Source organism: Canis aureus, chromosome 11 (genome assembly GCF_053574225.1).
Source record: "Canis aureus isolate CA01 chromosome 11, VMU_Caureus_v.1.0, whole genome shotgun sequence".
Classification (NCBI taxonomy): Eukaryota; Metazoa; Chordata; class Mammalia; order Carnivora; family Canidae; genus Canis; species Canis aureus.
In genome coordinates, this window is record NC_135621.1 from 44,996,187 (window position 1) to 45,022,620 (window position 26,434).

The following is a 26,434-nucleotide window of genomic DNA, read 5'->3' on the forward strand; positions in this document are numbered from 1 at the left end:
GCCATTAGGTTTGCTTCTCCTACTTACATATTTAAATGAAAACAAATTGGCTCATTTACTCTGAGATGCTCAGCTTGACAGAGATTGAAAGTGTGTGTGTGTGAGTGTGTGTGTGTGTTGTATTGTTTTGCCTCAAAGGGTTGGATGGAATAGATCATTCAAAAAGAAAGAAATTTCCAGAATGTCTTCAATCATCTGCACAAAACAGAGTCTGAAATTGCTCAGGAAAAAGCTCATTGATAAAACCACCACCACAGACGAAACCAAATCAATGTGGCAGTCTGTTGCAAATGTCACAGCATCACATATTATTTATACCTTCACAAAGAACTGCAACCAATTGTGGAATTACTTTTTCCTGCCTGTCTGAACTAGTTTGGAAGAAGACAGCTGCCAGGGGAGTAAGGCCCAATGCAATGCAGAATGGGGATGTGCTGAAAGTACTGGAACAGGGAGTCAGCCCCAGGTCCGAGAGGAGGAGAGGTGGCTGCCTGATGGTGCAGGGCAAGGTTGCCCACAGTGAGATGAAAAGGTGGCGCTGGGCACTGTGAGCCCTCCTTATAAAGGAGATGTAGAAGGCAGGAGGCCCAAGCAGGGAGAGACCCACTCCGTGGGAGATATTCCCCCCTTTTAAACTTGTTCTTTTTGAATGATGTGAGTGATCAACAGACACCTGATACAGGGGCGTGAAGAGGGCATTCTCTTTACCTCCTCCAATCCCAATCGTTAACCCTTAATGTGTATTTCACTGGAACTCTCCATGAATTTACATATCTATATATGGATATGGATATATGGTATAAATAGATATGGTTATATGGATATAATCTTATGTAAGTGGCATCAGCAGAATTCTTTACTGTTGGTCACTCCCTCCCTCTTGAGACTCTTTCTGCCCTTGGTTTCCAGGGCTTGACCTCTTTGGGCTCTCCTCCTATCTTGCTGCTTACTATCTGGTCCTTCTCCACCTCTCATTCTGGGTCCTCCTTACATGAGTGACCTCAGAATGAGGGACAGTCCTTGGCTCTGTCTGGGACCATTTCTCTACCTCTTTGGTCTTTCCCAGTCCTACGGCACTGCTTAGCACTTAGGAGATCTTGGCTTTCAATATGTTCCTCTGGGCTGAAGCTCCACCACCCCCTGCCCACCTGACATCTCAGTCAGGAACTCTGACAGGCCCTATAAACTGGTCCAAGACAGAACTCTTGATTTTGCCCATCCTGAACCTGTTCCTGTCCCAGTCTACCCACCAGTTACTGGCCTCAGAACTGAACCAAATGATCCTGTGTGGCTGACCCACCACATCTCTTGGCCCCATTTCCAACCATGGCTCCAGTGGCACAGACTCCAAGGAGAAGGACTTCTGTTTTATTCCTTACTACAGCCCCAGCATATAACAGATTCTCAATATATGTATTTTAGTTAAAGGAACTAATTTTTTATTTTCCTTTTCAAACATTATTGTCTTGGGGATTTTTTCATATTGTTATATATAATAACAATCTCTTATTCTGATTATGACATAATATTCCATCCCATGATTTGCCCTTACTTAACTATTCTCTTACTGATAAAAATTTGAGTCGATCTATTTTCATAGTTATAATTAACAAATAAACTAGGTGGAGAGATTTAGGAGAGGAGTCCCAGTCCTTACATAGGGAACCCATGGATGGGGTTTCAACATGTCTAGGAACTTCCAACGTGCCTAGGTGTGTGAATATGTAAGTCCTTGACTCAGTGGGAATACTGGTTTCTTAACCTCCTAAAACTTATAAATCACTGGATTAGTATGTTTGCTTAAACTAATCCAGGCCATCTACTATGCTGGCCCTGACAACTCTTAGCAGGAAAAACTAACCAATTTAGAAGAACACTGTCATTAGTCCAGAGACCTTGAGGTAGTGTGTTCTGGGTGAAGGGACCAAAATTGGGAAGGGTAAACCTGCTGCTGCTCCCTGATGATCTATGGCTGCCTCTTTAAACCTCCTCTGGCCTCCTTTCCTTCTGACCATGGGCCTAATGGGATCTTCCTACTCCAGGTAGCATGTAGGAAATGCCTTTATATCTATAAATTGCTATTTTGCTTTTCTGACTTCCAAGTTTCTCCATCTCTTAGTCCTATACAGATGACAGCATACAAAGGTTAAAAAGAGAAATATCAAACAAGACCATGATGAGATGAAGTTGATGAGAGCACCGTGAGCTCTTTAAGATGCAAAGAATCTCTGAAAATTCTGCCGAGGAGAACAGATGCCCCCAGACCCCTGCCTTGTTCAAGTATGTGTCAACTGTGCAGCTTTGGGCTGCTGTCTGTTCTTCTGTGCCCCTCAGCAGTTCCTGCTGTGGCAATCGAGTCACTTATGGCTTCAGGAAGGAGTGCTGCTGGCCAGAGTTGAAGGAGAAGGAGGTGATGTTCTGTACCAAGCCTTGAGCAGCAGGTCCCCTCCCAGCCCTTGAGGAGCAAGCTTTGCCCACTGGCCAGTCTCTCAGGAGACCCTTATCTGTCCACTCCCTACAAGCTCCTTGGGCCTCTGAATGCTGAGTCCTGGCTCTCACTCCAGATTAAAGAGTATGGATGATATGTAGTTCTCTGATCCAATGTCAAATATCTCAATGTACTTTACTGACAAATGAGTGGCTCTGATGCTTTAGGGTAGAAGAATATAGTGAGTGGTCAGATTTGAAAATCTGTATTTTTTGAAAGAATATTTTATTATAAATCTAATACCGTATAATGATTAAAAGCATGGACTAAAAGCCAGACAACCTGAATATAAATCGCAGCTCCACACTGATCATCTATGCTCTCAGAGGAGTTTCTTCATTGTTCTATCCTTCAGTTTCCTCTTCTGTAAAATGTCAACAAGATAGCTCTCCGTGGCAGAAGTCCCCGGCTGCTCTCCCTTCTCTGTGACAGGATTTGTGGAGTGGCAGGTGCTGGTGGGCTCTACCACATTTCCCAGTCTCCCCTGCAGCATGGCCATGTGACTTCATCTCCCACTGAATAAGTGGAAATGACTCGTGTTGTTTCTAGGTTCGGCCTTGGAAGAGCAGGTGTCTGCCTCTACACTCTTATCCTCTGCCTATGATGGCTCGAGTAGCCATGATCAGAGCAACTTTAGAAGGCACATGAAGACAGGAGTAGAGGAGCCATCAGCCTGACCATCTTGCCTTCCAACTTGGAACACAAATGGTCACAAGAGAGAGAAATAATCTTCAATCCGGTTAGAGCTGCTTCGTTTTTGTTTCTCTTTCTTAAAGCAGCTATTGTTATCCTCACTAAAGCCCTACTTCACAAAGGTGTTGGAAGTATTCAATATGTTAATAAATACAAAGGAATTAGGACAGTGCCTGGCACAGAGTCAGTGCTATGTATATGTTGGCTATAGTGCTGCTGATGAAAACCATAGTAACACATCATCATGTAGTTAGGAAAGAGGAACATATGTAAAACTCATGTGGTGTATTTCAATGCTCTGTATCAATGAGGCGTGCCTGATGCAGAGTTTTCTACTGTCCAGCTCGTAGCTCAGCACCATTGCCCAGACTACCCACAACTGGCTGGTAATACAAAATACTAAAAGCACATGACATTTTGGATTGTGTCTTTGATTACAAAAGTTCTTTATGATAACTAAAATAGTATACCCTTCTTAGAAAGTTACAAAGAGTGATTAGAAACTTGTGCCAGGAAGACAGGAACGGAGTGATAATTATCATGATGACTTTCAGCTACTTAGAAATATAAATGTGAAGAACACTGATACACCACCCTTTTTCTAAATGTGACTGCGATAGGTACTTCTTTGTGTCTTCTTTCCTGCTTGCCTGCTCTTACATTGACACTTTAGGTGAGTGCATTTCAAGAAAATGCAGTGTTCATGACCACTGCAGAGCTCACAGCCCCAACGCATGCTCCCTTGGTTGCTTGGTTACTGGAGGAGAAGAGAGCTGCATAAGAGAGGCGCTGGGAGAAGCTTGTCCAGAGGAATAGCAGGTAGACTACAGAACCGTGGGGTTGCCAGGAGCCTTTTGTTCTGGTAAGTGCATGGAGCTGCTGCAGCTTCATTGTGTGATGGCCCAGGCAGAGAGAGCTGCCCCTGCTGTCAGTCCAGGTTAACACACACACAGCACCCACAGGGGGCCAGAGTGTCAACTGTGTTGATCCCTATTTTGGACAAGAATGAGAAATGCCTGAACTATTTCCAGCTCCCCTGGATGACAGTGTTGACAAGGACCTCCCCAGCCCTAGCCCTGGAACTAACTGGAGATGGACAGCTCCCAGACTGAACCCAAGGCAGCGTGAAAGCTGCCATGCCACTAGCACATCCTACAGCCTAAGACCAGAGTCCTCCTTGCATCACACTAGCATTTTGAATTCGCTCTGGAAGTCCAGGTAGAGCTAGCTAAACAAAGAAAAAGTTCTCAGACTAAGAGCCCAGCCTGTCAAGGGATCCCAGAATTCTCCACTACCTGTGAAGCCCCTATACCTAGCTAAGTGCTTGTGTAATGTGGCTACTCCACACGTGTTTGATATGTCTGAGTGAAAGACTAAGTGAGCACAAGGCAGGTCAGCATGTGGTCACAGGCCCAGGCTCTGGGCACAGACATCTTGGTTATGCCACTCACAGGTGATACAAGCTTGGCCTAAGTCCTTTCCCCTCTCAAGCCTCAGTATTTTGATCCAAACAATGGGAATAGATAGAATTACCTAACAGAGCATTGAATAAATTCAACATAAGGCAGGCAAAGTGCTTAGCATAGAGTCTTTCAAATAGTGTTTGCTCAATAAACGAGGTGACAGCCTCAGTTGGATGCATCTGTTGTCCTGGAGTAATTATCAACATCACCCACTTTCACATTTTATTTTTTTTAAGATTTATTTATTTATTTATTCATGAGAGAGAGAGAGAGAGAAGCAGAGACACAGGAGGAGGGGGAAGCAGGCTCCACGTCGGGAGCCCGACGCGGGACTCGATCCCAGGACCCCAGGACCACGCCCTGGGCCAAAGGCAGGCGCCAAACTGCTGAGCCACCCAGGGATCCCCCACTTTCACATTTTAAAATGTCCCAGATTGAGTGGTAAATGAGAGGTCCTATCAACAGATGATGATGATGACAACTACTAATTGGGACAGGAGGCTAGTCAGAGACCAGATGGGGTCCTAGCCTACAAGCTTGAGCTACATGGCTTTGAGCCAACAACCAAGGCCCCTTTGCTCCTGGCACCATTCAGTCATACCATGCATAAACGAAGGGATGCAGGTTATCACATGTAGTGCAGATCAAATCAGAGACTATGTATGGGATGTTCTGTTTGAAAGGGATCCTGTCCTCAAGGAGCTTCCAGCCCTATTGCATGACTGTGAGGAATAAGTGAGGCAGCCAAGAGCATATGTGAGCAGGACTGTGAGCAGGACAGTGAGCGGAACAGTGCGGTGAGTCCCTGGGAGGGAAGGGAGTGTGCTACGGACAGACATGAGGAAAAGACCCTTAAGAGCTAAGGGTGGGACTGGGCTATGGAAAACCTTCTGAAGAGAATTCCACGACTTTCTTCCTGATATTGGTTTCTCTCACAGACTTCCCTTTGTTTTCTCCTCAGCAAGGAGCTTTGCAGAGACGTCACAGGTGATGACAATGACAAGCATGTGTAGGGCAAAGCCATTTAATAATCCACAAGCAGCAGCTTCAGTTGCAGAGCTGGAATTAAGCACTGTACACGTCACCAGTAACTCCTTTACCTCAACCATCAGTAAGGCTAGTGCTGTTAGTACCATTTAAAGACAGGGAGGTGGAACTTGGTGAATGAAGCCATTCCTCCAAGGTCTTCCCACTGGAAGGGGTGGGACTGGGATTTGAACTGGGTCTCTCTAGCTCTTGGGCTTCACCGGCTCCTGGGACATCTAGAGTTATGTGCCATGGCACAGTCAGAATGAGAAGGCTTCCTGCAGCCCAGGCTGCTGCCCCCGACAGTCCCCACTACCATGGAATAAGCCAGAGAGTCAGATATGAAAAGACCAGGAATGCCCCACAGAGGGAAGTCCTGCTTTCAAAGAACCACCCACAGAGAGACACATAACACGTGGAGCTTTGTGGGAGTGTCAATCTGAGTCTCACCCAAGTCCCCTCTGGGCAGTGGGTATCTACCTTAAGGATAGTAGCAATACTCAACATTACCTGAGCACATATTACATGCCAAGCTCTAGGTTTGATGCCCCACTTGAGTTATTTATTTTAATGTCACAGGAACCCTATGAGGTGGGTGTATCTGAAAATGTGTACAAACCCCACCCCCACCCCCAGTCCTGGCTAGCTCCATCTCAGAGGCAGAAACTCAGTGCCCAGAAGCTTCTGGAAATTAGAGCCCAGAAATTCTAACTCAGGGCAACAATTTTAACTCCCTCTGAGTATGAAGTGGAACGTGCTCCCACCTAAAGGCCAATGGGCCATGGGTGGTGGCAGGTGTGTCCTGAGCAAGTGTGAACCTTTCTGGTCAGTTGTTTCCTGGCACCATTTCAAATTGTATGTGTGTGTATGTGTGATAAACACTCAATTCTATCAAAGAAAATTAAAAAATGTGAAAATTAATTTTTCTCTCTAGCAGGGAAACATCAGGGATTACAAAGTACGTTAATGGTATAATATGCAGGAAGAGGGTCACATTGCTGGCTTTGGCCTTGGAACATAAGAAGGAGCTGTAAGAATAAAGATATGCCCCAATAGGCATCCAATAGACTGTGTCAGAACCTCAATGTATTCCTGGGATGAAAGACAAATGCAGGCCTCAAATGCAGAAGTACAGGAGTGAGCCTCCAATTTCTGGGGCCTGGGGCAGGAGACATAGGCAACGGCAGGTCCAGGAAAGTCTGGGGCAACAGAGATTGTCCAGGTAGCAGTTCAAGTACAAAGGCCCAGTTACCCACTTGGCTGCAAGGTAGGAACTTAGCAGGAGAAAGGCAGGAGCAGCCCAGTTGCTAGGACGGAGCTCCAAGAGAAGAGCAAGGTGAATCAGACACAGAATCCCCTGTTTCTATATGAGGAGCTCCTCCAGTGTCCCCAGACTCAGGCTGGAAGAGCTCAGCTGTGCTGTAGGGACAGGTCATGGAGAGGCATGGGATCAGGGCTGGGAGAAGGGAGACCTGGCAGGTCCCACATGAGATCTCCAATATTGGTCTGGATACCATGCAGGCAAAACCCAGCAAAGAGTAGGACTGGACATGACTGCTCATGCATTAGTTTTCAGAGGGGCCCCCAGAGTGCCCAGCTTCCAGTATGCTTCTGGCAGCACACTGTGTGAAATCTTTGGAAGCAATTCCCTTGTTTGTACTTCCAACAAGAATTGGTTTCCCCAAAAGTAGGTCAAGAGCTCCTGGGAAACTTATGGATTCTGACTTTGATTTTTCCATCTTGAAGTTCAAAGAGCATGAATAAGTTCACTAGTAGAAAAAAACATTGACTTTTTTGAAATCCAAAACATGTTTGGCATGAAGGGAACTAAAAACTGAAGGAGTTGGGGAAAACCCTAGTTGTGGCCTAGCAAATACTCACCCAGTGTTTGACCCTACTCTGTGGTCATGGCTGTGCCCCACTAGGGACAGGTAGGACAGGTGAAGCTCTGGGTACAGAGACTATGACTGGATGATCCAGCATGTTCTTGTGCTGCCACCATCTGCCCCTTCCCACTTACAATGATCAGAGTGCACACGGTCACTAAAACTGCCTTTCTGCATGAGTCACAAGAACAACTTATTATCTCAGTGAACATCTGAAGCCTCCTGTATAATGGACAGGTCTCTTTATCCCTCTTTACTTGAAAGAGGAAATGAGGGGATTCCAGCAAGGGGGAAGGTATCATTTCACCCTTGGCTCATGGCTCATGATACTACTATGAGTATGAGCCATGCAAAGAACCCAGATCTTTAAAAACCAGGACCACATGTGGTTTATTTTGCATCTATAGCAGTATTTAGCTCAGGACCTTGTCCAGAGTCAGTTGTTAATGAATAAATGAGCAAGTAACAAAGCTTGTGTCCTCAGAGTCTGGCATAACAGTATCTGCCTATTGAAGGATGGGATTAGGAGCAAGGCCGAGGCAACAAGTCCCACTCTGCTTCTTGCCAACTTCAGTGGACTTCTATTGTTTTGGCCTGACCAGCAACCTCTCTACCTTCTTCAGGAAACAGCATGCTGGTTTTCTAGTGATATACCATCTCTTCTTCATTCTTGATTTAATTAATCTGATTTGGGTGAACATGACTACCCTAGATTCCAGTGGCCATGTGACCTAACCCAGAAAATCACAGAATCAAGTGAATGACTTATAAACGATTTCAATTTTTTGAGGCAAAAAACTCCTACATTAGAAAATGATTTTATCCAAGTAAATCCAGATGGCAATATTCACAATAAACTGCTTTCAATGGCCCTGGTCTCTCGCCTTGAAAATATGAGATGGTTATAGCAGTGATACAGGTTACCTTGTCCTCAGGCATCAGAGAACATTTATACAAATGAGTAAGTGGGAACAAATTAGGTTCCATCTCATGTCGATAAAACTTCAAGAGGAACAAGCACCCCTTGATCTGATTGTTAGAGCCAGCTCGGCTACACGGAGATGTGTTTCAGTTTGTACAGGAATCAGGGTGGAATTTATAATGCATTTTGAAGATCTTATTCTTCAAACACATATATTAATGCAAAACAAAGAAAAGCAGCCTTATCTACATCTTGGGCAACTTGTTGACTTTGGAATGAGGGTCTCTGAAAGTCTGTGATTTCATCACCTGTGATCTTTTCATTTCTGGCCAGGTCCTAAGCTTTTGGTTGGGGTGCTATCAATAGTTCAATTCAGTTCCCTCCCAACTGGATATGGTCTCTGTTGGTTCCATGGTCAGGATAGGCCTAATCAATGACCATGAGGTGGTGACATCATCTGCAATTGTCTATGGGACTTGCCAACGTTGGCCACTCCTGGGCAGTGAGCCAGACACCAAACCTCAGTTAGGTCTATTAAATGTCACTTTTGTTCCAGGGCAAGTGGCGTTTGAGTAGCTCCTTCACTAGGCTAAGTGAGGGGGCAATGGGATCATCTTCTAAAACAACCCTTGGTTTCAACAACGGCTTATGTGATTCATTAGGCCAACCCAAAGATCACATGGGCTCTTCACATAACTACTGTTTTGAGAAGGGCAGCAGCCTGACTCTGGGCCAAGATCCAATGTCTCAGCTGTGCAGTCTCAGGCTATGGGCACCTCAGGAGGGACAGGGTCCCTAAAGTGTCTGCCAATGTGGAGCCTCTACAGAGAAGATTCCATACCAAGGGGCTTCTGATAGCAGAAGACAAAATAAAAGTCATCCTCATTCCTTGGAAATGTTTAAAAAATGAATATGGAAGCAGAATTAGTTTCTATCCTTCTCATCGGAGAACCAGTCCTTTGGATTCACCAAACTTCATTTCCAGGTAAAAGGTTGCAAACTTGGGATTCATTACTATTTATTGAAACCAAAAGATAACATAATTGGAGATTTGTCCCAGCATATTTTTTCTTCTTTTATCACTCCTGCATCTGTTTTATTTTATTTTATTTTTTATTTTTTTGCATTTGTTTTAATACTAATGTTAGTCATCTCTAAATTGAAAATGGGGGATAAGGGTGCCAAAGTCACCTTGCTTAATTATCAACAAACCAAAGAAGCAGAGCTCACAGGAATTTTGACTTCTGAGCCATCCCCACCTCCTGAACACACTACATGTACTCAGCAGAGATTTGAGCACATAGATGATGACAGGACTATCCCCTTTCCAGAGAGAAAAGTCTGAATGTTGCATGACTATGGCTGTGGCTCCAGAATTACATCCTCCCTCCATTCATCCAAAACATCCTTTCCAAAAGGAATTCCTTTTCTATGAAGCCGTTTTAACAAGTCCAATGCTCTGCTCAGGAGACCCTACCAGAATTTACTAGCTTGAAACTACAATTTTAGTCGAAGGAATCATAAGAACTAATCAATTCCAGTGTATGTGCACCCTTCGTTATACTCTTGTTTCCCCCCTGCTTTATTTTCAGAAAGTATTGATTTTTTAAAAATTTCTTTTTAAAGATTTTGGTTATTTATTTAAGAAAGAGAGAGAGAGAGAGAACATGCACAGGGAATGAGAGAGACAGAAATGGAGGGACATGGAGATGGAAAGAGAATCTCTAGCAGATTCTGTGTTAAGTGTGGAGCCCGAAGTGGGGCTTGATCTAATGACCCTGAGCTGAATCATGACCTGAGCTGAATCCAAGAGTTAGACACTTAACTGACTGAGCCACCCAGGTACCCCTCAAAAGGTATTTAAAGGAGCTTCCACCATTAGTTCCTTTCTGTCTCACACTCGAATCTATATGGTTTGAACTCTGCAGTGATCCGTGGCTTGGCACAAACTGCATGTGAGAGCAGGAGCAGGAGAGCAGGCACAGTGTTTGCAGTCCAGGTGTGCATGACCTGCCTGGGGAACAGTAGAGAGAGACCTGGGTGACCACTCTCCCAGCAGAGGTCAGGAGTGTGTACACATGGTGAGCAAGTCACTAGCTGGTCTCATGGCATCTGCTTGTTTCCATGCTTCTGGATATACAGCAGTTAGGTGCACACATCCCACCTTGCTTTCTCTGACTCTATGTTCAGAACTGTGTGAGGGCTCCTGTCTGCCACTCCACTTCCCAGGGAGGGGGACCCCTCAGTGAAGAGGCATGTTACTCTGAAGGTGCTCAGACACTACCCCATACCAAAACCAACAGGGCAGTGACACATCCACCAGCACAAGAAATTTGGTGCCTAGGGCCTACAGTCCTGTGAGGAGCTCACAGAAATATTTTAATTTTAATTTAAAGTCAGAAAAAAAGTGAGTACAATGATAATGAATATAAGATAATTAATCCAGCCTGGATTATATTTACCTTCATATAATGCAGTCATAACATATAATTTTTAATATTTCTTCTATATAGGAGAGAGCCCACAAAGGCAAAAGTACTCAGGGCACCTGAAAGCCCTATGTGGCCTAAACACCTGACATCTTCTGACTACAAGAAGGCTAGGAAACTAGAAAGCCAGAGCACAGAAATGCCTTTTTCCTTCCTTCTTTCAATCATTCAATCCTTTCTTTTTTCTCTCTTCCTTTTTCCTTCTCTCCTTCCTTCCTTCCATGCACCCGAGAGGAAAAAAAAAAATGTGTGCCTGAAACAGTGGCCAGAGAGCCTGCATCTGTCAGGGAAGATGTTTAGAGGGAGCCACACTACCCATATCAAGTGAGAAAGAAGCCCATGGGACCCAGTGGAAGATGCCTGGCTTCACACACTGCCCCAGCCTCCAAGAACAGGCCTTCCTCCAGGTCCTCATCCTGGCTCCATCACTCCTCTGGTTGATACTGTTGAGCATCTACTCCAAGTCAGACACAAAGATGACAAGGACCTGCCTCTGCCTTCTAGGCCCTCCCTGATGGGAAGGGACATGGAACAAACAGGCAATGACAAAGCAGTGTGACACACATAATGAGTCATGCCATGGTCAGGTGGGTCCAGCTGCAGAGGCAGGACTCTTTTCCAGAGAAGCGCCCCTGTAGCCCAGAGAGGAAAGGTGTGGGGAGGCCAGAGAGTAAGAGCAACATAATGGGGATTGTGTGTCAAAACACTCACCCTCTGGCTACGGAGATTGATTGCAAGGAGACAAAACTGGAAGCAGGAGGCATTTAAGGAAATGGAAGTAATCCAAGACAGAAGGATGTGAATCTGAATGAATGTGGAGGCACTGGGATAGAGAGGAACCGAGCAAACGTGAGACAATGAAGTGAGATCTCTAAACTCAGAGATGAGTGAGGTGGCTCAAACCCCCTGGGTTATCAGGAAGATGTGGATCTCCTGGGAATGGCACAGAGAGGAGGTTGGGTGGCTGGGTCTGGAGTGTGTTGATTTTGAGAAGCACCTAGATAGGCTTTGGTGGGCATGTGGAAACCTGGCAGTCTAAGCCAGAGATAAGCAGTTTCCTCAAGTGAAGGAAGGCTGGGGTTTAGATAAGCCTACCTGTTCCTGTTATTGCCAGAGGCAACCAGAATGGATACTCCAATGGATGCTCTAGGAGTTGCTGGCTTTTTACCATGTTGTGAAGACTTCGTCCAAAATGCCTTCCTGGAACCCCTTGACAAAGTCTGTGATTCTGAGGACCACTGGGAAACAGCAGCAGGCTACTGCCCACAGGACAGCAGTCCCTCCCTCTACCTGGCTATACCTGGCCCCAGCACCTCAGGCCTCAGCTCCCACACCTACTGCCTGCTCTCTGCAGCTATCTGTTCCCAGGCTAAAGTACTGGGCTCTCAGCTCAGTACCCACAGAAGCAATGGAACATGAGGAGGGTGGGTGAGAAAGGGGAAAGGGGGCAGGGTGGGGGGAGGTGGGAGGCAAGAAAGGGAGCAGATGGGAAGGCAAGGAGATGTGATTACTGGCTAGCCTTGTGTGACCTTGGGCAAGTCCCTTTCTGAAACTCTGTCCTCAACTGTTAGAAGTTAGACTGTTCTACTGATTTCCTCAGCGGCCTGCAGTGTTAGTATATGGCAAGTCTAGGAACTCATGGATCCAGAGAGCCTAGGCCATGGGCACTCACTGGCTCTCACACCTATATCTGAGTCCTCCCATTCATGGCATGGTGTACTCAGAGCTTCCTGGCTGGGGTGAAAAGTTCCTCCCCTAACCACCCTTGCACTTTTTCTAACTAGCTAGTCCAACAGAGAGAGCAGTCTCAACTGCTCTCAGCTTCAGCCAGACCCTCCCTTTGCCTGGTGGGGTGGCCCTGGCTCCCTCCACCCCTAGCACTCTTTCCTGTAGTCCTTGCTGGCCCAGAGAGGGACTCCTAAATGCCTAGAGAGTGGGCAAAGCCCTCCCCTTTGCCACCTTTCCTAACCCATTGAGTGTTTCCGTCTTCCAGGAGCTTGTATGAAGCTGACAGGAGCATCCCCCAGACCCTTTGTCCAGACTCATGAGCCTGTATTCCTGTCCAAGCAAGACCCCAAGACTTGGTGAGCCTCAGCCTGGGTTCTCTTCCTTGGGGTGCAGGTGTCACACACAGGGGTGGGCTGCCCACCTCATTCCACATGCAGAGTAACCAGTCCATGATGGTAGGCAGGAGTAATAAAGCCCCCCATGCCAGCGATGGGCAGAGAGGTTGCCATGGAAAGGGGAGTCAGCAAACCAGCTGGTGCTGGAAAACACTTCAGCATTTAGACAGATGTGATACTAAGGTCGGTAGAGCGCATAGGACAAAGCTTTGTTCTGCTTCAACAGCATAAGGGAAGAAAGGCTCTTGGACGCTTGAATAGATTTTATTGTGGCCTTGGCTCCAAGTTCAGTTCTAAGGACTCAGAGAGTTTACTGCTTATTTGTGAACTTAGGAGAGAGAATAAGAAACAAACAAAACCTAGTGCTTGACAACCATACTCTACCATGTGAAATCACTTTCCCAAGCTCCAAGGAAGCAGAGAGGGAAAAGCCAGAGCCCCTCACATCCAGGCATTTGTTACCTGCTTGAGAGACAATGACAAAGAGATTTCAACACCAAGTGGCAGATGAAGACCTAGCAGTTCAGAGAGGGATGAAGAGTCCCAGGCCCTCTTGGTGCGCACACCTGTGGTTTAATTCTCTGTGCAGGGACAGGTTTGAGCTGACGTTGCCTTCCCAAACCTCCCAGCAGGTTCTGATTGATAGGGGCCAGACAGCACACCAGCTGACCACCCTACTCTGTTGAACATAACCCATCCCCAGGTCAGCTTATCACTCCCCTTTTCCATCAAGGGAGATGGGAGCTTGGAGAAATCAGGCAACCTCCACAGTTAAGGGGCAGAACCCACATTCACAAGCTGGTTCATCAGATTCCTAAACCCATGAGAGATGGGAGAGAAGAGACTGGCCTAAAAGAGTTGGGCTCTGAGCAGAACTTAGCAGACAACTGGGAGAGGAATATTCCAAGCAAAGGAAACAGAGCAAAGAAAAGATTTAAAGGATTAGATTCAACATGAGAAACATTTTGCCATTTGTTTGAGTCAAGTAATTTATGCTCTAGACTTGCTTCTGCTCAACTCCGTGGAATGCTTAATCTTTCTGAAATTTAATTCCTCTCTTGCAAGATGGGGTATATTGCAGGGTCGTATGGATGCTGTGTTAAATGTAGTGTCAGCCATGAAGGTGCTTTCAGATGGTCAAGGCACCAAATAAGTATAGGACACTGTTGTTAAATAGATTAAGTTTACAGGTGACTACCAAGTTAAGCACAAGCAACCCATGTGAAAAAAAAGACACAGTATATCAAGATTTGTTAGGAAAGGAGGCAAGTAGAAGCCTCTTGTGATGCTGCTCCCTGCTCTTGCCATTTCCCAAGCTTCTCTGAAGCTCTCCACTGCCCCCGTCTTCTACAGGGCGAGTGGCTATAAGAGGAAACATGCCCACAGAGGGGGCCGGCACAGTTCCCTGGTAGATCACACCCTCACCGGCCACTTCCCTGTGTGACAGCACCACGTGGCTGTGGGCTTTAAGTGCAGAAAATGCACTTGAGAATTGGTCCAGAGAAACACATGGTGGGTGATCCTGACGTCCTCAAAGCCACTGCCTAATGTCCCTGCTCCTCATGGCCACCTCCAAATCACCTACCCAAGAATCTCCTGTCCACGGACTCCAAGGTCTCTCAAACTCTGCTAGTCCAGCTGCCTTGGCCTCCACAAGAAAAGGCTTTTTTTGACTTCTACTTCTATGTATTTACTAAATTTCACCTTATTTCTGTAAAACTATTCAAAAAATAGGAAAAAAATAGAAAAGTGCAATTACCCCACAGCCCACCACCTAAAAAAAACTTAAAAATTGTGTGTGTGTCAAAAGTCCAGGGCGAGATGGCTTCCCAGGGTAATTCTATCAAACGTTTAAAGAAGAAAAACAATACCTATTCTACTAAAGCTGTTCCATAAGATAGAAAGGGATGGAATACTTCCAAACTCATTTTATGAGGCCAGCATCACCTTAATTCCAAAACCAGACAAAGACCCCACCAAAAAGGAGAATTATAGATCAATATCCCTGATGATCACAGATGGAAAAATTCTCAACAAGATACTAGTCAACAGGATCCAAAAGTACATTAAGAAGATTATTCACCATGACCAAGTGGGATTTATCCCCAGGATGCAAGGTTTGTTCAACACTTGTAAAGCAATCAATGTGATTGATCATATCAGCAAGAGAAAAAACAAGAACCATATGATCCTCTCAATAGATGCAGAGAAAGCATTTGACAAAATACAGCATCCATTCCTGATCAAAACTCTTCAGAGTGTAGGGATAGGGAACATTCCTCTGCATCTTAAAAGCCATCTACGAAAAGCCAACAGAAAATATCATTCTCAATGGGGAAACCCTGGGAGCCTTTCCCCTAAGACCAGGAACACGACAGGAATGTCCACTCTCACCACTGCTATTCAACATAGTCCTAGAAGTCCTATCCTCAGCAATCAGACAATAAAAGAAACAAAAGGCATTCAAACTGGCAAAGAAGTCAAACTCTCCCTCTTTTCAAATGACATGATGCTGTACATAGAAAACCCAAAAGACTCCACCCCAAGATTGCTAGAACTCATAGAGCAATTTGGCAGTGTGGCAAGATACAAAATCAATGCCCAAAAATCAGTGGCATTTCTATACACTAACAATGAAACTGAAGAAAGAGAAATTAAGGAGTCAATTCCATTTACAATTGCACCCAAAAGTGTAAGATACCTAGGAATAAACCTAACCAAAGAGGTAAAGGATCTATACCCTAAAAACTATAGAACACTTCTGAAAGAAATTGAGGAAGACACAAAGAGATGGAAAACTATTCCATGCTCATGGATTGGAAGAATTAATATTGTGAAAATGTCAATGCTACCCAGGGCAATGTACACATTCAATGCAATCCCTATCAAAATACCATGGACTTTCTTCAGAGAGTTGGAACAAATCATCTTAAGATTTGTGTGGAATCAGAAAAGACCCCAAATAGCCAGGGGAATTTTAAAAAAGAAAACCATATCTGGGGGCATCACAATGCCAGATTTCAAGTTGTACTACAAAGCTGTGATCATCAAGACAGTATGGTACTGGCACAAAAACAGACACATAGATCAATGGAACAGAATAGAGAACCCAGAAATGGGCCCTCAACTCTATGTTCAACTAATATTTGACAAAGCAGGAAAGACTATCCACTGGAAAAAGAACAGTCTCTTCAGTAAATGGGGCTGGGAAAATTGGACAGCCACGTGCAGAAGAATGAAACTAGACCATTCTCTTACACCATACACAAAGATAAACTCAAAATGGATGAAAGATCTAAATGTGAGACAAGATTCCATCAAAATCCTAGAGGACAACATGGGCGACACCCTTTTTGAACTTGGCTACAGCAACTTCTTGCAAGATACATCTATGAAGGGAAACAAAAACAAAAATGAATTATTGGGACTTAATCAAGATAAAAAGCTTCTGCACAGCAAAAGAAACAGTCAAAAAAACTAAAAGGCAACCTACAGAATGGGAGAAGGTATTAGCAAATGACATATCCGATAAAGGGCTAGTATCCAAGATCTGTAAAGAACTTATTACAGCAATGTCCACAATAGCCAAACTGTGGAAGGAGCCTCAGTGTCCATCAAAAGATGAATGGATAAAGAAGCTGTGGTTTATGTATACAATGGAATATTACTCAGCCATTAGAAATGACAAATACCCACCATTTGCTTCAACGTGGATGGAACTGGAGGGTATTATGCTGAGTGAAATAAGTCAATCGGAGGACAAACATTATATGGTCTCATTCATAAATAATAGTGAAAGGGAATAGAAGGGAAGGGAGAAGAAATGGGTAGGAAATATCAGAAAGGGAGACAGAACATGAAGACTCCTAACTCTGGGAAACGAACTAGGGATGGTGGAAGGGGAGGAGGGCGGGGGGTGGGGGTGAATGGGTGACAGGCACTGAGGGGAGCACTTGACAGGATGAGCTCTGGGTGTTATTCTGTATGTTGGCAAATTGAACACCAATAAAAAATACATTTATTATTTAAAATAATTAATTCATTAATTAAAAAAAAAGAATGCCAAAATAAGAAGACATGTTTTCCACCCTAAAAAAAATAAAAATAAATAAAAAGATAAAAAAAAGAACTTATTAAACTCAACAGCAAAGAAACAAACAATCCAATCATGAAATGGGCAAAAGACATGAACAGAAATTTCACCAAAGAAGACATAGACATGGCCAACAAGCACATGAGAAAATGCTCTGCATCACTGGTCATCAGGGAAATACAAATCAAAACCACAATGGGATACCACTCACACCAGTGAGAATGGGGAAAATTAACAAGACAGGAAACAACAAATGTTGGAGAGTATGTGGAGAAAGGGGAACCCTCTTACACTGTTGGTGGGAATGTGAACTGGTGCAGCCACTCTGGAAAACTGTGTGGAGGTTCCTCAAAGAGTTAAACATAGAGCTACCCTACGACCCAGCAATTGCACTGCTGGGGATTTACCCCCAAAGATAGAGACGCAGTGAAACACCGGGACACCTGCACCCCAATGTTTGTAGCAGCAATCTCCACAATAGCCAAACTGTGGAAGGAGCCTCGGTGTCCATCGAAAGATGAATGGATAAAGATGTGGTTTATGTATACAACGGAATATTACTCAGCCATTAGAAATGACAAATGCCCACCATTTGGTTCAACGTGGATGGACCTGGAGGGTATTAGGCTGAGTGAAGTAAGTCAATCGGAGAAGGACAAACATTATATGGACTCATTCATTTGGGGAATATAAAAAATAGTGAAAGGGAATAAAGGAGAAAGGAGAGAAAATGAGTGAAAATATCAGTGAGGATGACAGAACAAGAGAGACTCCTAACTCTGGGAAATGAACAAGGGGTGGTAGAAGGGGAGGTGGGTGGGGGTGGGGGGTTGGGGTGACTGGGTGATGGGCACTGAGGGGGGCACTTGACGGGATGAGCACTGGGTGTTATACTATATGTTGGCAATCAAACTCCAATAAAAAATATACCAAAAAAAAGTGTGTGTGTGTGTGTGTGTGTGTGTGTGTGTGTGTGTGTGTGAATGTTATATCAGAGGTTACCCAAACCTACATGCAGAAGAACAGATTTCTGGAAATAATCATGTAAAATGGCATTTTAATACATAGCTTTTTAAAAAGCAAAAGCATTAAATTCAGTTTCACTGAATTTATCATGAAAAAATGAAAATGACTAACAAATTCAGTTTCATTGAATTTATCATGAAAGATGAAAATGACTAACAAATTTTCAAAAGAATCTTTCTTTTATTTGGCAGATAACTTTGTTTTTTTTAATAAATTAATTTTTTATTGGTGTTCAATTTACCAACATACAGAATAACACCCAGTGCTCATCCCGTCAAGTGTCCCCCTCAGTGCCTGTCACCCATTCACCCCACCCCCCACCCTCTTCCCCTTCCACCACCCCTAGTTCATTACCCAGAGTTAGGAGTCTTTATGTTCTGTCTCCCTTTCTGATATTTCCCACACATTTCTTCTCCCTTCCCTTATATTCCCTTTCACTATTATTTATATTCCCCAAATGAATGAGAACATACACTGTTTGTCCTTCTCCGATTGACTTACTTCACTCAGCATAATACCCTCCAGTTCCACCCACGTTGAAGCAAATGGTGGGTATTTGTCATTTCTAATGGCTGAGTAATATTCCGTTGTGTATATAGACCACATCTTCTTTATCCATTCATCTTTTGATGGACACCGAGGCTCCTTCCACAGTTTGGCTATTGTGGACATTGGGCAGATAACTTTGTATTCTATTATTGCAAAATCTTACAAACATATGGAAAAGCAGAATGAACAATAAAATGCCCTTACTGTCCACTTTGAACAAATCTAGGCATGTGCCTAGGTTGAAAAGTTTTTCTTTCTTTTTTTCAATGAAAATGTTAATGAAAAAATAATTCACTGACAGAACTATACCTGGCGCCTTTCCTGGCCACTGCAGAGCACCTGCTTCTGCCTGGCCTTCACCTCGAGTTGCACTTCCCAACCTGGGCTTCCTGTCCTGTGTCCCTTGGTGGGTGCCCTCCAGGAACCAAGGGGCAGCTCTCACTCCAGCCAACAGCACTTGACTGGGACTCTTTCAAGAGTTAGCAGTGAGGTCACTGTGAGTCCCACCCATGACCTGCCAACAGTGTTGATCCAACTGGAGCTTGCTCCTTTCTGTGGCCCCCACCACTCAGCACTTACCCAGGATTTGTCACCACCTTTCCCAGACTCCTCCCCTAGCAAGGCCTCCCTGCCTTGTCTCCTGGGCCATAGAGACTTTTTTTTCAGTGTCTTTTGCTAAATATGCCCTTTTTGTATAAATAAAAGATAACTTGGAAAAAAAAAAAAAAGCCTGTTTTCCCAACTAGTCAAATTCCGTTCCTGGATGCTGGACACTGGGCACTCAACACCTACCCACCCACCCCACACCTCCATAGTCAAACCAGACACAATGCCCCACAAGCATTTTACATTCATTGTCTTGTATCCTCATCCTTATCTAGAAAGTTGGCCCTGTTATTATCTCTGCTCTAGGGAAATGAGGACTCAGAAAGCAAAGCAACAAGTTCAGGTAGAAAGGGCAAAGCTAAGATACAAATTCAGATCTGTCAGACATCAGAGCCTGGGTGCTGGAGCTAATTTCTAAAAGGATTTTGGGCTATATGTAAGCTGTCTGGGTACTTATGCTGACAAGGAACAAAAATTTGGATGAAAAAAAGTTTTCAAGAGCAGCTGGTGACATCAGAGCTCCTAACCCCAAGCAAAGTGAGAGGAGATTTCTGTCCAAGAGATCATTTCCCTGGGTTTCCTACAAGAAAAGACTATTTGGAAATCCTCTCCTCTCTCGACTGTGGCAGGCAGTGAGACTGAGTAGAGTATTGTTCAAATGATGATGAAAACTGAGCATGGCTGGGCCACCCAGGCTAATGCTTCCAGAATTCTACCGACTGACCACAACAATTCAGTGAGTTGTGAATCTCATATATTAGCAACAGATGAGGGTATTTGTAAAAGTTGGAAATTCAAAACAATCATTTTTGGAGGATGATTTTATAGTAGCGATTGAGGTTTAAAACCAACAATAAGCCTGTATTTCTTGAGGCTGAAGCTCAAAGCCAGCCTGATGGTACCAGCTACCAGCTCCAAGGGCACAGAGGCAGTGAGATGAGCCAGTCTGACACCATGTACACTGGGACCCCACATCCACCATCACCAGCTACGGTCTCCCTCCCTTAGTCCTCAGGCACCAAAGAATCCATGTGCGGATTCTATCACTCAGGGTACAAACAGGAGACAGAAAGCACATCAGTAATTTGAACAGGAAAAGTGCAACATAGAAGTGTATTAACTAGTAACAAGAGATTTACTACTGAGAAGGGATAAAAGAGCTCTAAAGAATACTGTAGGGCTAAGCGAGAACTCCAAGCAAGGAGCCAACTTGGCTGGGTCTCAGACCTCAGGGAGATGGTGGTCATGGGGTTTTCTGAGCCACTTCTAGTACACAGCCTGGGCCAAGGCTGGAAAGCAGGATGCCTCCCAGGGTGTGAGCATATCTTGGTGGAAGGTAAGAGCCCCAGGGTGTCACACACGCCACTGGCAACTATGCCATAGGGGCTAGAAAGGAGAAAGCACCTGCAAAAGTAAGAGCCTCTTCCTTCTCCAATGTATTTCCAGAACCATCTACTGACAAATCTAACAACAACAAGAAAATGTTTACAGGGTCCAGCTCCAGCATCTCAAAGCAAGGCAGAGATGCGTGGATTTGGAGTTGCGGAGAAATAGATAGGTACCTAGCTGCAGCACTGTTTGCAACAGCTGCAAACTGGAAATAACCTACATGCTCATTGATAAAATAGGATAAGTAAGCAAAATGTGGTAGAAACATACAAATGAATAGGACACTGCAATAAAAATGAGTGAATTCTAACCACACACAATTACATGGCTGAACCTCAGAAACATAAACTTGAGTGGGAAAAGAAGTTGCAATAGATAACATATTTACAAAGCTTAAAAACCAGTAAAACAGTATGATATATTGTTAAATGATACATATAGACATAGAGCAGCTACTTTTAAATGAGCAAAATAATGAAAAAAAAATACTCAGAGAGGCTACTTCTGAGAGTGAAATGGATATAGGACAGGGAAGAAGCACACAGTAGTTTCAAATGTATTGGTAATATTATAGTTCTTGTATTGATGGCAATTTCACGAGCATTCATTTGATTACCATGCCTCAAAGTTTACACAAATGTAACACTCGTTACCTATGTACCTCTGTGCATGTCAGAATTGCTTCATAAAGTACAAGGAATCAAATTTTATGAGGTGGGTTTGGGAGTTACCTGGTCTAACAACTGCTCCTATTCAAAAGGCCTGGATATCTTAATTGATACAGATCCATATGAGCCAGCAGGTGCCAGGCTATTGGCAAAACAAATGCAAACGTTGCAAAAACATAAGCAAAAACGCCCAGGACAAAGGAAGCTATAGTCCTCCATCACTCTGTGAGGATCAGATTACATCGAGCTATCTGTCCCCAGTCCTGAGGGACCTTCCAGGAACACAGACCATCTGGAGCACTTTCCAGTAACACACGAATGGGCGTTCTTACAGCATGAAGAGCAGATTTAGCCTAGGTAGCTCACAACCTGGAGCAATGGTAGGAGAAGGTGGAGGGTACTGGATCTGGGCTCAATTAAAAGAACGATTTGCACAACTGAAAATAACAAGTGTTGTGAGGATGTGAAGAAAATGTAATCCTTGCTTCTTGCTTGGGGGGAAATGTGAAATGGTACAGCCGCTGTGGAAAATGGGACGGCATTTACTCCTAAAATTAAATATATAATTATGATATAACCCAGCAGTTCCACTTTTGGGTATATATTCAAAAGAACTGAAAAGAGGGATGCCTGGGTGGCTCAGTGGTTGAGCACCTGCCATAGGCTTAGCACATGGTCTTGGAGTCCCTGGATCAAGTCCTGTGTCAGGCTCCCCACGAGGGGCCTGCTTCTCCCTCTGCCTGTATCTCTGCCTCTCTGTGTCTCTCATGAATAAATGAATAAAATCTTAAAAAAAAAAAAAGAACTTAAAACAGAGACTCAAACAGATATCTGTACACCAATGTTCATAACAGCATTATTCCCAGTAGCCAAAAGTGAAAGCAACCCAAGTATCTACTGACAAAGGAATGGATAAAGAAAATGTGGTCTATATATACCATGGAATATTATTCAGTCTTAGAAAGCAAGAAATTCTGACCCGTACTACAATATGGATGAAACTTATGCTAGGTGAAATAAGCCAGGTACAAAAGAACATGTATGATTCTACTCACCTGAGATACTAGAATAGTCACGCCATAAAGACACAAAGCAGAATGGTGGTTGCCAGGGGCTAGGTGGAGGGGGTATGGGAGGCAGTGTTTAATGAACATGGAATTCCAATTTAGGAAGACAAAAGTTCTGGAGATGGACCGTGGTGATGATTATACAACAATGTGAATGTACTTAATCCACAGATCTGTATACTTAAAAAATAGTAAATGTTATGTTATGTGTATCTTACCACAACTTAAAAAAAGAACCATGTGTACTGAATAGAATGGGCTGTCTTGGCAAGTTCCTTGTTACCAAAAAGGTTCACACACAGCCTGGGCAACCATCTTGTTGGGAACAATCTAGATTGGGAGCTCTCATGGCTCTGGCCAAAAGCTCTGCTTGCAGGAACCCAGTGTGGGGTTCAGGAGCTGGGAATGGAATATAAGCAGGCTCCCTACATCACAAAGGAGTCAGCCTGTATCTAGGAAAGGTAGATGGGTCTCACCAGCAGACTGAGCTATATCCTGTCACAGACACTCAGGCTTGAGATACACCTGAAGGAAGGTGGGATGGTCTGGAGACTTCTCTCTCTCACTGACACAGGGTCCCCAGGAATGAACTTAACTGCTTTGGGGTTTAGGCCTAAGCCCCAGGCCCTCAGTGTTACCAAGCACCTTCTGTTTTCATCCAACACAGTGTCAATCTTTGGCAGGACCAAGCCCTTAGATAAGTCCCACCACAGGTTACCGGGTCCCTGGCCGGGATCCTGGCCTAGCCCAGTACTGACACCAGGTCCCAGCCTGAGCCGGGTGACCACACAACTCTCTCCAAACCAACCAACTTTCACTGTTTCCTGATAATGATTAGGGCCCAATGTAGTCTTACTGATAGTGTGAAAACTTAGAAATCTTAACTTTGAACTGCAACATACATCTAGACAGTAAAAAAGGAACTAAAAGCATACCTCTGCCAAGAATTTCTGATAAGCTCAAAAGCTCAGTCCTCAACAAGAATAAAACCTGGACCAGCTTTGAGGTCACCCTTCTGCCCTGAATTCCCCAAAAGAAAGTATTTTTGAAATAATGAATTGAACTTCTTACCTGTCCTTATCCTTCAAAACTCATTTTCAAAGCCATCTCTCTCAGAAGCCACTCACCTTACTCAAGCAAAATCAGGCTGTGTGTCTTCACAGGGTTTGGTTTCTACCCCTGTCTCAGCACCTACTGTGGTTTTCTTGCCAACCAGGTCCAGGAGCTCAGTGATGGCATGATTTCCAATACCGCAAAGTGCATGGCATGCAGTAAACACTCAACACATGGTTGCTGAAAAAGTAAATGCATGCATGCATAAGAATGAATACAGGAAAAGCATAATTTTTAGCTTTGAGCCCAAAATTTGCTTGACTCATTATGACACCTAGTGGTGACTAGTCTCCATTGCAGACCCAACAGAATCTGCATAATTACCCTAAATGCATTTCCTTTTGTTCCAGCAAAGGCCTTCTGAGTGCCAGCTATGTGCCAGGGACCATGTGAGTGCAGGGGACATTTAGAAGCTGGTCAGTACCTACTCTTGAGGGGTTTTAGGCCAGAGGCATCAAGTGCTGCTCACCACCACAGAGAGTCAGTATTGTCATTAATGTTACACCATCCTAGGGAGAAATGAAGGACACTGAAGCTCCAATGGCCATGGACCCAATGTGAAGAAGAGCAGCTTCTGAGAGAAATGGAAACCCTATTACCTGAGCTACATTGTAACATCATCCTGTTTATCATTCTCTTTAAAGCTAACTTGGGTTCCAAGTTTCAGGGTATTGTCCCAATATTATTTCTGGCTTCAGCCAACATTCCTGGAAAGTTACTACCTAAAGCCACTCTGGCTTCCTTTATGCCTCCTCCTACTGGAGGAAGGATGCTAGGGAAGGAGACTGAGAAAGAGAACCCAGTCCTGCTTTTTAGTCTCTGTTTCCTTCAGCCATTTTTTCCCTTCTACTTCTCCAATCAAGCTTATATAAACTTGATACCATTTGTCTTTCAATTACGTGAAGGAATAATTTTTAGCTATGGACCAAAATAATACTTGGCTCATTATGACACCTAGTGTCATCACTAAATACATCAGCTATGGTATACTGACCCTATGGAATACCAGTTAGCCACCAGACATCAAGATGTAATGCTATCTTATCACTAAAATATGTCCCGAGTAAGCTTTAACAACAGCAACAAAAATGTCAGAACCAGCTCTAAATCCAAACACTGTGACTAGAAAGGATGTTCATTAAAACTTACCTATGTGTTTATGATAGTTTACTTTTTTGTATATTTTTAATATTTTTACATGGCAAGAATACATTGTTTTAAAATCAGAAAAACAGGAGCTATCTTCATAAGCAAACAAACAATTAAACCCTGTTTCAAATATGTCAAATCCAGCTACTACACTTGACTGCTGAGGCAGGAGACAGACATACAGAAACACATAGGCATACAGATTGATAGATATATGAAATATAGATACATAGAAACATCACCTGTGAGAACAATGGGAAACCCACATTCTGAGATTCAAGGTGAACTATATGGTTCTTACTTTCCTTTGAAGTGACGTAGTTCTTTCTAATACCCCTAACAAGGCTAACGGACAGTAAGATCAATCTGTAACTATACACACTATAAAAATTCAAAACATAAAAGCAGTTATCAGCAGAGGCCTTGGGTTTTCCACGTTCCAGGATCTGGTACAGCTTCTCTGCCTAGAATAGACTCTTCCCAAGGCTCACATTTACAGTAAATGTAATTACACTTTAATGGCATTCATCTCATTCTGTCACTTTTTCCATAGCTCCTATTTTTAACCAGCACAATGGGAACATTTGTCCTCTGATTCACTGACGAGTTTTCAGGCCAGGAGTCTGGCTTTTAAAATGACAGTACCCTTAATCCTATCGCTGATTTTTTAAATGAAATAACAGCCTGTAATTAAAACAACGGAGCAGAGGCAACCTCAGTGAAATAAGAATCGCAACTCAGCACTAAATCCAGGTGATGGGATATGCCAGCCACTGTGCTAGAAGGTAGGAAATGGAGAACAAGTTTCTGATCCTGTCTTTGTGGCCTTGAAAGTCACTTGAAAGTCCTGCACCACAATCCCTACAGAAAGGGGCACTGATTCTTAGATTCCGTTCAGTGAGGCCCACCCAGTGGGAGTGATGAAAGTCAACCCGGGGCTTTTGCTCTTCTGGAAGAATCCCAGGTGACAGTTCTGCCCACTTGAGCAATGCACTTGGGTCTACCAAAGCTAATGGGGCTGTTGGGGCTCTCCATCCATGGTCCAATTATGTACCATGAAAAGGTGGAGTCTATCTCACCTGCCCCTAATTCTTAGCTGGCTAGTTTCAACCAGTACAATGTAATGAGAGTGAATCCCTGTGATGTCTGGGGTTAGGTTACAAAAAGCTACCTCCCTTCCTTCTAGCTGTCTTCACATGCTGGAACCCACAGAACCAGAACCCAGCTATCAGGATGTACAAAGCTGGGCTATGACCAAGACATGTGTGTAGGTGCTCCAGCTGAGCCCAAACTTCAAGCTATCCCTGTCTGGCCCCAGACATGTGAGCAAAGATGCTCCAGCCACCTGAGTCCCTCCCAGCATTGAGTCTTCCTCATTGACCAACATCGTGGAGCAAAGGCAAGCTGTGACCACCACCGTGGTATTGATTCACAGAATTTGTGAGCATAATAAAAGAGTGGTTGTTTATGTCACTAGATTTGTGGTAGGTTGGTGGGAAGCAGCAGCAATTGGAACTCCATTATCTGAGGTATGAGTTCATATAATAAACACTTACCTAGTGCCTACTGTATGTGAGGCCCTGTCCTAAGCAAGATACAAATATTAATTTGTATTATCATATTAACCTTTATAGCAGTCCTGAGAGGCCTATGCTATTATTGTCTGTATTTTACAGTTAAGGAA

The 26,434-nt window shown here is 44.0% G+C and overlaps 2 long non-coding RNA genes across 4 annotated transcripts in view; one reads left to right on the forward strand and one right to left on the reverse strand.

The window, feature by feature from the left end:
* LOC144323058 (uncharacterized) overlaps nt 1-23,776 on the reverse strand; it is a 122,145-nt gene extending 98,369 nt beyond the window's left edge. For both annotated transcript variants that reach the window (XR_013388602.1, XR_013388603.1), the window contains exon 1: nt 23,616-23,776. This is a non-coding gene — a long non-coding RNA (uncharacterized LOC144323058). The remainder of the gene's footprint in view (nt 1-23,615) is intronic.
* LOC144323059 (uncharacterized) lies at nt 11,592-26,190 on the forward strand. Of its 2 annotated transcripts, none has more exons than XR_013388606.1 (3): nt 11,592-12,391; nt 12,961-13,051; nt 25,937-26,190. It is a non-coding gene; the product is annotated as an uncharacterized LOC144323059 (long non-coding RNA). The 2 variants fall into 2 exon arrangements; XR_013388607.1 differs by having other exon boundaries at nt 11,592-11,816.
* Nucleotides 26,191-26,434: the final 244 nt, after the last annotated feature.